The 13,529-nt window shown below is 43.0% G+C and overlaps 1 protein-coding gene across 3 annotated transcripts in view; it reads left to right on the top strand.

Moving 5' to 3' along the window:
* The window catches only part of MCM10 (minichromosome maintenance 10 replication initiation factor), an 81,531-nt gene that overhangs the window by 60,219 nt on the left and 7,783 nt on the right, over nucleotides 1-13,529 (top strand). The window lies entirely within an intron of this gene.

The raw sequence follows: 13,529 nt of genomic DNA, 5'->3' as shown, positions 1-13,529 counted from the left end.
AGGGTCTGCCTTCAGCTCAGGGCATGATCCTGGAGTCCTGGGATCGAGTCCCGCATCGGGCTACCTGCGAAGAGCCTGCTTCTCCCTCTGCCTCTCTCTCTGTGTCTCTCATGAATAAATAAATAAAATCTTAAAAAAAAAAAAAAGGAACTCATGACCCTGGGAACAAGGAGATCCCCAGAACTCAACTTCCTCAGGAATCCCCATAGCAAATATAGATGAACATTTTTTTCTGCCACCTCCTCAGGTTGCAGGAGCAGTTAGAAAACCTTAGATGTGAATGTGAAGGCTTGTTTTTTGGGCAAGAGGGTGACATTTACAAAAAATGTCTCACCTGGTTTGATGTTCCTGGAGCTAATGGTGTTGACACAGTGGGGTGTGGACAATGAGAGCTTCGTGAGTCAGGACATTTCTAAAACCTTTCTTGTTGGTTATTTTCCTGTGAAATACATTTATTTCTCTCCTAGAGTGTCATGGAGCTTCTTTATAGCTTTTCTCCTCATGTCGTGTGACAGAATTTTATTAGCCCCTATGAAAATGGTCTCTAGTGGTCTCCCTGTGGAGCTAAGTCTGACAAGAGTTGTTCCCTTCAGAAAAAGGCATGAAATATTCTACAGCTGCATAGAGTACTGCCAGGAGATCACTCGTATCTGGGTTGATCTTCATTCAGCAGGCAAGCACTGTGTTGGCTACAGTATTCCTAAAATATTAAAATACTTTCTTATTAGTGGATAAATAGCCACTTTCTTGAGCCATCTTCCCAAAGCCCTCTTCTGCCCCCAGTGCTCCAGGCTCTTCTCCATAACCCATGCTTTCCACAATCCATTCTCGAAAGGGGTGATGCTTGGCCCAGCAGGGAACTTGCAGAACCCTGCTGTGCTTCCACAGTTCACCTTGATTCTGATTGATCACTGACCTATGCCAGCTAAGCATATTTCCTGTCACTCTGAATTTCGGGCTTTCTGATCACCCACTGTTCCTCTGAACTTGCCTTGTGTTTTGTCTACCTCTCAGGAGCAGTGAGGAACACCTCTGTTCTATTTTCCATATGAAAAACTACCCCCAACCACCGTCATAAAAAAGGCAGCTCACCGGTTTAGCACCTGCCTTCGGCCCAGGGTGTGATCCTGGAGTCCCAGGATCGAGTCCCACGTCGGGCTCCCTGCATGGAGCCTGCTTCTCCCTCTGCCTGTGTCTCTGCCTCTCTCTCTCTCTGTGTCTCTCATGAATAAATAATAAAAAAAAAATCCCACATCTACTACAAACCCACCATCCCAAGCCCAGATTCCCAAGATACAGCCAAGGCAGGCTTTGCTGCTGCCCTCAAAACCCTTGATGTACATTGGGGAAGAGACTGAATTTCTGGACTCTGCCATTGTCATCAGATGGGGGTCTCTAATGTTCTCATTCTTGGGATGGATGGAGGTTCATTCACTTTACTCTCAAGGGTCTAGAGATGTGGACCTCACATTTGCACATTCAGATCTCCGTGGTGCTGTAAAAATACACGGTGCCTGGATGTCAACATCTGTGTGTGTGTGCACTTGAATGTGTAATCAGTACATGCTGATTAAAAATCTCCATATTTTATTTTTTCCAACTTTATTTAGGTATAATTGACAAATGGAAGTTATATGCATTTAAACTGTACAACTGATGTTTTGATGTGTACATTGTGGAATAATCATCACAATTAAGCTAATTAACGTATCCATCACCCCAACCTGTAAGGCTTTTCAGTTTATGTGAGGTCTCAGCACTGATATCTTTTACAATCATTGGAGGTGGTTATGATGAACAGCTAAGGCTGAAAACCACTGGTACAAGTATGTGTATATATATATATATATATATATATATATATATATAATACTTATGTAGAGATACACATTCACATACTCATCCAATTTTAGATTTTTTTTTTTTAAGTGTTGGTGATGTCTTTTTTTTTTTTTAATCTTTATTTATTTATGATAGTCACAGAGAGAGAGAGGCAGAGACATAGGCAGAGGGAGAAGCAGGCTCCATGCACCGGGAGCCCGATGTGGGATTCGATCCCGGGTCTCCAGGATCGCGCCCTGGGCCAAAGGCAGGCGCCAAACCGCTGCGCCACCCAGGGATCCGCAATTTTAGATTTTATTTATTTGAGAGAGAGCACAAGCAGGGAGAGGGGCAGAGTGAGAGGGAAATGCAGACTTCCTGCTGAGCAGGGAGCCCAATGTGGGGCTCGAACCCAGGACCCTAAGATCATGACCTGAGCCAAAATCAGATGTTCAACTGACTGAGCCACCCAGGTGCCCCTCTAATTTTTTATTAAAGTGTGTGTGTCTGTGTCTGTGTCTGTGTTGGAAAAAAAACTTATAATAGGAGTGGGCTTGATTTTCTTTAGTTTTTTGGAGTTGTTTTTTTTTTTCAAGTTTTGTACAGTGTCATGCAATCATTTATAATCACAAGAAGCCAACGTGCTGTTTGTAAAATAACTTTACTGACCTTTCTAGATCAGCTCAGCTTTCTGTCTGAGCCCCTTCAACACCCAACAGACTTCTCTCCCCTAAATTCCTCCCTGCCTGTGGCCATTGTAGTGCCTCCAGCACTTCACAGAGACTACAGATGCTTACTCTTTGTTCATGCTGGTATGGTGCCTCCCCCAGCCAAGGAGTGCCCGGAGGGAAGGGTCTGGCACATTTTTGCAGGGACAGAGGCATTATTGATAACTTGGGCCTGAGCTGGTGCCAGGAGTCATTCAGTTCTCTGAACAGACACTCTCTATTTCTCTCTGGAGATGAAGCCCAGAGCAGCTTTCCGGTCTCCAGATGGGCTATCTAGGAGAACGGAAGGGAAAGGATGGATGCATTGGCAAGGTCTGTGGAAGAACATACAAGTGAGGTCTGTGGGATAAGAAATGTGGGCTAAGCTGACTAGGGTTTCTGTCTGTCCAGGAATCTGGTGAATGTATGGTTTGTATTCTGAGTTCTTCACAGTTCTGGCAGCTTGACACATCTTGAGGCAGACCCAGGGAGGAAAGGAACTGAGTCACGTCAGGAAGCCTATGTAGAGGTGAGCTGTGCCAGAGGAAAATAAGCACACTGGCCCCTGCCTTGCCATCCTCATGGGGATGGCTTTGAAGGCAAGCCTCTGTGGGGACTCTGTTTGGTAAGTCCTGCATTGGAAGTCTGAGAAACCAGAGGGACTAGAAAATGGCAGGTAAGATCCCTGGCCTTCTTCCTCCTAGTAAATGTCAGAATGCATCTTACTTGGAAGGAGAAAGTGTCATCCTATGTGACTTCCCAGTTGTACCCTAGCAGTGGGGAATATATTAGGATGTAGCTTCCCTAAATTTTGGACACACCAGCACAGCAAAATGCTTGAAGACAAAAGGGTACCAGAGTCAAATAAATTTGGGAACTACTAGACTATCCCTCTCCTCTCTACCAGATTCACAATGCAGAAGCATATTAAAGGCTCTAACAAGTCCTGCAGCTGGAAAATCCCAGCATGCCTCCAAATTTAGTTGACCATACCATCTTAATTCATGGTATACCTGTTAATATTCAGGGTCCATTTTGGGAAGATCTGAATCGATTACTTTATAGCAAGAGAGTCCATAGCTAGAATGGTATTTGTCATTAATCAATTCCCTTTCCAAGAAAAAGCTTAATTTGGGGCACCTGGCTCACTCAGTGAGTAGAGCATGTGAGTCTTAATTTCAGGATTGTGAGTTTTAGCTCCATTTTGAGTGTAGAGCTCACTTAAAAATAAAATCTTTTAAAAAAGCATAATTAATAAGTATTACATATTTGGGTCACTGTCCTCAAATAATATACTGGCCAATTGACAGATTATTAACTGGAAACCGTTGTGGGTTTTTTTTAATGATAACATAATAAGCTATGAGCACCAAAGTCATTGATAGGGACATAGAATTGTCCAGAAAAGAGAGTGGTCAGTGTAAGCAGGAAAGCTTCTAACAGAGTGCCAGTGTAAAGAAAGATGCAAGTCTCTGAAGGATGAATACAGTATGCTTCAGGATAGAGAGTAGGAGAAGAAAATCATGTCCCTCCTATGTCCAACTTTGGACCAGATTAGAAAGATTCTGAATTCGAGGCCATCTGTTCTGACCAGCGAGAATATCAGGAAAAATGGCATCTCATCCTATGACCTAGTTAGACTCATAAGCACCCTTTTGAAAAACAGTCCAATTTAGGGCATGGAAGCTCAAAAATCATTCATTTGCATATAAACAAAGCCTTGAACATATAATAAACCTGTCCTAGAAACAGCAGCCCTTGACATCTCCTTACATGCACACTATCCTTCATGTTATCGATTCTCCCAACATCTCTGGGAACTCAGGGCAAGTGGCAAGCTGTGGCCATTGTTGCCAGGGCAGGCTCTGCCCCAGCTCTCTGCTGCCAGACAGCCTCCAAGGAAGGCTGGCTGGCTTCCTTCTACCTAGCTCAGGAGCCTGGCTCTTAATTTTATTTCGATCTGTTTATTGTTTTCACTGAAGTAAAACAAGGGAAGGGGCTACTATAAGATCGTACAGTGTGTTAACAGCTTGAATTGTCCATGCTGGTAAAATGGTTAAAATTGAAAAAGAAAACAAAGTCCCCTGCCCCAGGTCTTTGCCACTGGCACTTTTTAGCACAGCTGATTCCAGGGAAGGCAGCTAGAGATGGACAGGTAGAGAAGCAGCTCCTGGAGACATGGGCTGGAGGGAGGCTGATCCTTGAGGCTCTCATCTTTATAGAAATAGCTGGGGAGTGAGAGAGGCAGAGACTGGCTGTCATGTGGCACAAAGAGGGTAAGGGGACAGAATCTTCCAAGCATGGAAAGAGCTATTCAAGGAAAAGGTAAGAGGAAGCTTATGTATGATCTTGTAGAGTGTCTGGGTTGTCCCAAGGCCAGAATTACCACATTTGATTCTCAGAACAACCCTCAATGCCGTGGTGAGGGGACTATCACCATTTCAGAGATAAGATTGCTGAGGCTCTCTTTTTCTCACTGGGGTCCTAGACAAATTAAAGAACAAAACAGAAGGTGGAGGTTAAAACGTCACCTTTATGACTCAAAATCTAGAGTGTGAGGAGCCAGCAATGTATATGAGTTCCAGTTGCTCTACATCTTCACCAACATTTGGTGATGTTACTGCTTTTAATTTAGCCCATTGAGTGATTGTTATTAAAACTATATTATGCTATAGTTTCAGTTTGCATTTTGCTGATGACTGAGGATGTTGAGCTTTTTCTCATGTTTTTACTGGCCATTTGTATGTGTTCCTTTGTAGAGTTCCTGTTCAGGTCTGCTTTTTTTTTTTTTTATTGGTTTGTCTTTTTATTATAGATTATTTATGTTCTTGATATGATATTTTGTCAGATATAAAATTTTTAATGTATTTTTAAGTACTTTGTACAAGGTTTCAAAGGTCTTCTCTAATTTCTTATACAAGTTTTGTATAATTGGGGTGCCTGGGTGGCTCAATTGGTTAAGCACCTGCCTTTGGCTCAGGTCGTGATCCTGGGGTCCTGGGATCCAGCGCCACATCAGGCTCTCTCTGCTCAGCAGGGAGCTTCTCCCTCTGCCTATGTCTCTGCCTCTGTCTCTCATAAATAAATAAAAAGCTTTTTAAAAAAAAGTGTATAATTCACCTTGAACTGAATTTTGTGTATGGTATGATATAGGAGTCAGCATTTGTTTCTTCTCATTTTGGATATCCAATTGTTCCAGCACCATCTGATGAAAATTTTTTCTTTCTCCATAGAATTGCTTTGCTGTGTCTGTCAAAAATCAGCTAACCATGTATCTGTGTGATTATTCTGTTCCATTGATCTGTTTGCCTCCCCTGATGTCAATACCAATTGTCTTCAGTTCTGCAGCTTTTTATGTCTTAAAGGCACATGGCCTAAGACCTCCAACTGTGTTCCTAATTTTGCTATTCTTCATTCTTCTCTACTTCCATATACATTTTAGAAGCACTTTAGGTGGATTACTTTGGGGACAATTGCAAGCTTAACAATATTGGTCTTCCAATCAAGGGGCGTAATGTCTCATTCCATTTATTTTAATCCTCTTTAATGCCTCTCAGCAATGTCTTAATACTGTTCTGTATAGAGGCCCTGCACAGCTTTTGTTGAATTTATTCCTAGGTATTTTATGGGGGTTTTTATGGAATCTAAATTTTTTATTTTTTAATTGTTTGCTGTTAATATATACATATGCTATATATTTTTGTGTATTGACCTTTTCTCCTGCAATCTTGATAAATTCCCTTTTTTATATTAGGCTTTTGTAGGTCCTTAAGGATTTTCTATGTACACAGTCATGTTATTTGTGAATAAGAGTTTTCCTTCTCTCTTTCAAATCTGTATGCTTTACATTCCTTTAGGGCAGTGGCTAAAGTCTATGATGAGAGGCTGCGTAAAAGTGGAAGAATACCATCTCGGGGAAAGTATAGTTTGTCCTCACTAAGTGTGGTGTCAGCAGTTGGTTTTCTGCAGGTGTCCTTTATCAGAATGAGATCGTTTCCTTCTACTTCTAGCGTGCTGGGCTTCTTGTTGTTAATGTTACTGGGTTTTGTCAGTTGCTTTTACTACATCTACTGAGATAATGTACAGGTTTTCTTTTATTACCTTAATGTGATGAATTACAGTGATTGACTTTCAAATGTGAAACCCACACACCCTGTATTCCTGGGGTAAACCCTACTTAATGCTACTGGATTATCTTTATTATTTACTGCAGAATTGTACTGTGCTCGTATTTTATTTACAGTTCTTGGATCTGTGTTTTAGGCTATTGGTCGTAGTTACTTTGTAATATCTTTTACTGATTTCAGTGTCAAGGGAATGCTGGCCTCCTTGAAGGAGTTAAGGAGTGTTCTCCTCTCCTTTCTCAAAGATGTGTGTAAGATTCATATTATCTCTTGAAATGTTTGATAAATTCACCAGTGAAGCCATTGGAGCTCACAGTTTTCTCTGAGCCTGGAGTTTTGTGGGATCTAAATTTATGTACAAATTATGTAATTTATATTTAAATTACAGCTTCAGTTTTTTTTTAACAGATATAGATATGCAGATATATAGCTATTCAGATCTTCTATTTGATGCAAGCTGCCAAATTAATTGGAAGAAAGCTGGACATAATATCCTGTTCTTTTTTTTTTTTTCCTATTCTTAACCTAGTCCCATTTCTGTGCTGTGTATTGATGTCCCCTCTTTCATTCCTAAAATTGGAAACTCACATTTTCATCTTTTCTCTTTATCAGTCTTGCTTGGTGTTTATTGATTTTATTGATCTTTTCAAAGAACCAGCTTTTGTTGTCACTGATTCCCCCCCCCCCATTGCTTGTTCATTTTCTATTTAATTGACTTATACTCTTTATTATTTCTTTTTTTCTGTCTTATTTTTTGCTAGCTCCTTAAGAGGAAAGCTTAAATCTAATAAGCTTATTTCTTTTCTTCTTCTTTTTTTTTAAGATTTATTTATTTATTTATGATAGACATAGAGAGAGAGGCAGAGACACAGGAGGAGGGAGAAGCAGGCTCCATGCCGGGAGCCCGACGTGGGACTCAACCCCAGGACTCCAGGATCGCGCCCTGGGCCAAAGGCAGGCGCCAAACCACTGAGCCACCCAGGGATCCCCTAAATCTCTTTTTTTTTTTTAAAAACAATACTACAGATTCCAGGCTCACAGCACTGCCCAGCGCATAGTAAGGCATAATATAGGTAGTAGCTGCCATTGCTGTTACTAGTTAAAAGGAGAGATTGGTATTGTTCAAACATAATTGAACATGGTACAGATGCACCACACAGGAACCTCAGAAGCTGAATTCCCCAGCAAATGCCTGGAGAGCCAGAAACACAACCCAGGAGGGAGAAGGGAAAGACTAAAGCTAAATTGCTCAACTGCTGACTCACTCTTCTTCCTGCGTCAGGGACTCCAGGAAGCCTCTGTGTGGCCCTAGGATAAAGAACAGGCTGTTCTGTTGTGACACACTGGCCACGTGCCACTCACTTCCTCCTGTTTCCTGCTGCACATCCTCTTTCTGGTCCCCGGGTGACTGCATTCCCCAGTAAAGACTTGGGATCTCCACTTTTGCCTCCACCCGTGATGTTTAAGGAACTGGGGCTAACATAGACATTTCGCATCGCATATCCTCCATGCTTCACGAAAGAAAATAAACTACAGCCCATGGTTTTCTTTGGAATTATGGGTAAGGAGCATCAGCAGGGGTTCTGAGTGTGGTGTGGTAGGAAATGCCTAGACTGGGAATCAGAACTCTTGGATTTACCAGTCTCCTCTCTTGCCCAAACTCCTTTTCAGGGAACATATTACCATAAAATGGAGCAACATATATCCTTCCTCCCAACTTCACACTTACGAGGATTCATACATACCACAACTAGTATTTATTCAGTGCCTGCTGTACTATATGATCTCTTGATATTCCACCCACAAACTGGATGGCTTTACTTTGAAAGACAGGCCTTCTCACTTCCAGTTTTCAAATGAACACTGTAAGGCCCAGAGAGGTTAAGTGATTTACCCAAGGCCACGCAGCTCATTAGCAGTAGAGCCAGGAATTAAATGCAGATTTTCCTGAAGTGCTTCCAGTAAGCCTGATGAGTTACCCACTTTTCAGGAACTTCAGAAACTGTCAAGATGTGCCACATTCCTGTCTGCACGATATCTAATTAATGGTACCCTCATTACATACTTCAGACATCACCCCTGCCCAAACCCTCGTCCCCACCCTCCTTCCTCCCTACCTACCAGGACATATATCACCACCCCTCAGTGGGTTCAGGACTGGACGTCACATTCTGCTTCTGTTAAAGTCCCTGAGGCAGGGAATAACAACATGGAGTCAGGCATGCAGTGAATGAGAAGGAAAAAATAGGCTAATCTCTCAAAACATTTGAGCCATGTATGGCTATGTGAAATCTTTTCTACAACTTTTATAGAAGAAGGTGTACCTAGAACTAAGAAGAAACCAGCATTTAGCAGGTCAGTCACAGAAAGCCTATAAAGATGAGACAAGTCAGGCAGCCTGGGTGGCTCACTGGTTTAGCACCGCCTTCAGCCCAGGGCGTGATCCTGGAGACCCGGGATCGAGTCCCACGTCGGGCTCCCTGTATGGAGTCTACTTCTCCCTCTGTTTGTGTCTCTGCCTCTCTCCCTCTCTCTCTCTCTCTCTCTCTCTCTCTCTCTCTGTGTCTCATGAATAAATAAATAAAATCTTTTTAAAAAAATCCTCAATCTCATTATTATCAAAGGAATGCAAATTCTTTTTTTTTTTTAAGATTTTATTTATTTATTTATGAGAGAGAGAGAGAGAGAGAGGCAGAGACACAGGCAGAGGGAGAAGCAGACTCCATGCAGGGAGCCCGATGTGGGACTTGATCCCCGGTCTCCAGGATCACGCCCTGAGCTGAAGGCAGTGCTAAACCGCTGCACCATCCGGGCTGCCCCTTTATTTTTTTTTTTTTAAAGGAATGCAAATTCTAATAATCACTTACATGTCATTTTCCTCTTACATAGTCAAAAATTAAAAGGATTTGGACCATCTAATGCAAGCACGACTTAGAGAAAGAGACACCCTGAGCTGAGAGACATTCTGAAATGGGATGGCCCATTAGAGTTGCCTTGAGTTGGGCTGAGAAGTGTCAGCCTTGACACCCCCTACGTAGTACCAGCTGTAACACTGTACCAGCCACTGTAACAGTACCAGAGCTGCCTTGGCCACTTGACATTGGCCAAGGCAGCTCTGCAGCTGAGACCCTCTCTTGAGGGCTGACACCTGAAGAATATCTGCTGACAGCCCTTCCAAAACTAGAGATATATATTTTTTTCTTTTGTTTTGTTGTTTTTTGTTTGTTTGTTTGTTTGTTTGTTTGTTTGTTAGGGAGAGAAAGTGCACACACATATCAGCTGTTGAGAGGGGGTGGTAGGGAGAAGGAGAGGGGGAGAGAGTCTTAAGCAGGCTCCAGGCCCAGAGCACAGGTGCAGAACTTGATGTAGGGCTTGATCTCATGACCCTGAGATCGTGACCTGAACTGAAATCAAGAGTCCAACACTCAACGGACTGAGCCACCTAGGGGCCCCAATTCTTTATTCCTGAAAAGAATCTAAGCAGTGCTGCATGCCCCATACCATATATTCTGTCACCCTAGAGGTCAGACATATGTGTTGCTACCTTAGATTAAGGAAACAGGCTCAGGGACATTAACTTCCTAGGAAGTGGCAGAGCCATTCCACCCCAATATCAAAACCTTCATGTTCCTGTGAAATCCCCCTCCTCCAAAGCCTCCAGGAGGACCATCTGTGTTTGGGGCGGGGGTGGGGGGGAGCAGAATCATTGTGCCAGGGTTTCATTTGCAAGGCAACCACAAGTCCTGCATGCTTTATTAGCATGATCATCATAAACAATAAACATAGAAAACAGCTTTGTAACATCATCACTCCCTTCTTTTTTTTTTTTTTTTAAGATTTTATTTATTTATACATGAGAGACAGAGACAGATGCAGAGACATAGCCAGAGAAAGAAGCAGGTCCCATGCAGATAGCCCAATGTGGGACTCGATCCCGAGACTCCCGGATCACGGCCTGGGCCAAAGGTAGGCACTAAACCGCTGAGCCACGCAGGCGTCCTGCATACATAGATATTATTCAGACTTCAAAAAGAAGGAAGTTTTCACACATCAGCTACAACATACATCAACTCTGAGGCCATTATGTAAGGTGACTAAGCCAGTCACAGAGTAACAAATACTGTAGGATCCCCCTTGTCTGGGTTATCCGTGTAGTCAAATTCATAGAGATGGAAAATAGAATGGTGGGTGCCCGGACCTGGGGGAAAGGGAATGGGGACAAAGTGTCCCATTAGTGTTTAATGGGACAAAGTTTCAGTTTTTCAAGACGAAGAGTCCTAGAGATGGATGATGGTGATGGTTGCACAATGATTAGAATGTACTTAATGCCACTGAATTGGAGGCTTAAAAATAATAAATTGTATGTTCTGTGCATTTTATTACCATTTTCAAATTCTTTAATAATATCAAAACTAGAGGTGACTGGGTGGCTCAGTCAGCTAACCATCTGCGTTCTGCTAGGTCATGATCTCAAGGTGCTATCCACCCCCACTTCAGGTCACCCTGCCTGGCAGGGGTATATTTCTCCATCTCCCCTGCTATCCCCCTGGTTTGTGCATAGGCCATCATTTATAATCTCTTGAAAAACAAAACAAAATAAATTTAGGGGCGCCTAAGTGGCTCAGTTGGTAGAGAGCAGACTTTTTTTTTAATAAGATTTTATTTATTTATTCATGAGAGACACAGAGACAGAGAGAGAGAGAGAGAGGCAGAGACACACAGGAAAGTGGAGAAGAGGGCTCCATGCAGGGAGCCCAATGTGGGACTCAATTCTGGGACTCCAGAATCACGCCCTGGGCCAAAAGCAGTTGCTAACCGCAGAACCACCCAGGTGCCCCGAGAGCAGACTCTTGATCTCAGGTTTGTGAGTTCAAACCCCACGTTTGGTGTAGAGGTTAGGGGCCTACCCTCTCTTTTTGGGAAGGCAGGATCTTAACATGGGGAAAAAAAAAATCAACCCTTCTGGAAAAGTATCAAGGCCAAGTGCTGGGCTATGCTGTACATACAGGATGGGTACGGGAGCTGAGCTGCCGGCCTGCCCAGGGTTAGTAGGAAAAGGTCTTGCACAGGTGGATTTGGTTTGAACCAAGCAGCCATATTACTAGGATTGGCTTTGGGAAAGGTTACCACACTTTGTTGATTCAATCAGAAGCTTTTCAAACTGGTTCAGTCTGTGGCTCACAAAGGAGGAACTCCAAGCAGATACCAGGAGCCAAGGTCTGTTTTTCTGAGGTTGTCAGTGCCAATCATCAACAAAAGGGATCCTTTCTATTTGTTTTGGTCTGCACTTGGAGTACCTCCTATAGTCCTTTGAAGTGAGTCTCTGGGGAAATAAAAGGTTAGCCCAGGATAAATCCCTCCCCTTTGCAGCCACTGGGAAACCAGGCTGCTCCTCATTCTGCTAAGATCCGGTGGTAATCCTGTCCCAGCTCTCCATTCTGCAGCTGATCCTCCTGCCCACCTCTCCCAGGTGGGTCCACACAGACAAAATGAGCCATCCTAACTCCTCCATTTGTTGTCTTTCTTCGACATCTAGTCCTATAGTGCTGAATAGGAATGGATGCTTGGATGTTTGGGAAAATGAATTAATAACACCAGGGACACAGAACAAATGGGAAATGAATTGTTTCCTGATAGACTAGTTGGCAACCAGAAATGCCTAAGGGACATAAACTGTGCTGTCTGCTTTCCTTTTTTTTTTTTTCTTTTAAGATTTCATTTATTTATTAATAAGAGACATAGAGAGAGACAGAGAGGTAGAGAACAGGCAGAGGGAGAAGCAGGCTCCATGCAGGGAGCCTGCTGTGGGAATCAATCTCTCGACTCCAGAATCACAACCTGGGCTGAAGGGAGGTGCTAAACCACTGAGCCACCCAGGGATTCCCTGCTGTCTGCTTCCCCGTTGAAGTTTATTTTTTCATAAGTATTTGAAATTTGAAAAGAGTTCGAAAGGTTTTTGCTAGAACAGGGCTACATACATGCTGATTACACTGCATTCCTTATGTACATTTTATGACCAATTCTTCCATAATCCAATTTCCTTAAAGCCTATCAGGGGTTGTCTTGTCTTTTCCGGTTTCCAGCTGGATATGAGCTTAAACTGTGGCCTCCTGGCGCCTGGATACTCAGTAGCTTAAGCATCTACCGTTGTCTCAGGTCATGATCTAGGTTCCTGGGGATCGAGCCCCCATTAGGCAAGGAGTCTGCTTCTCCCTCTCCCTCTGAGCTCTCTCTCTCAAAGAAAGAAAGAGAGAGATAAAGAGAAAGAAGTAAAAAAGTGTCCTCACAAAGAAACCAACAAAAAAGGTGAACGTACATTTTTGCACAATGTACACAATTTGTGCTTAGCAGATTGAAAAAAAGGGGACTCCTTGTTTTTCCTGATCTAAATTCTAACTGGTATGCTTAATAATCAGTAGTATGTGTCTTTGCTGCCCTCAGTTGGTGTAGAAACACAGCTCTGTATTACAAGAAAGTCCCCATGGGGCACCTGGGTGGCTCAGTGGGTTAAACATCTCTGCCTTAGGCTCAGGCCCTAATCTAAGGGTCCTGGGGTTGAGCCCCCTATCAGGTTCCCTGCCCAGCGGGGAGTCTGTTTCTCCCACTCTCTCTGCCCCTCTCACCTGCTGCTGCTTGTGCTCTCTCTCTCTCTCTCTCTCTCTCTAACATAAATAAATAAATAATCTTTACATGAAATAAAACAAATTTCCCCAGTTCATGTCCATTAGAAATCGAAAGTAACAATTTCACTGTACCTTGAGAGAGTTTAGGTTTCATTCATAAATGCGAGGGTTTCCAGCTGCCTAACTCAATAAAAACTAGCAGTGGGAGTCACTTTTGTCTTCCTTGTTCAGCAACAGAGAAAGGGATTTGGAAA

The sequence above is a fragment of the Vulpes vulpes genome, chromosome 2 (assembly GCF_048418805.1).
Source record: "Vulpes vulpes isolate BD-2025 chromosome 2, VulVul3, whole genome shotgun sequence".
Taxonomy (NCBI): Eukaryota; Metazoa; Chordata; class Mammalia; order Carnivora; family Canidae; genus Vulpes; species Vulpes vulpes.
Note: the sequence above shows the minus strand (reverse complement) of the source record. Positions and strands in the feature narration are given on the sequence as shown.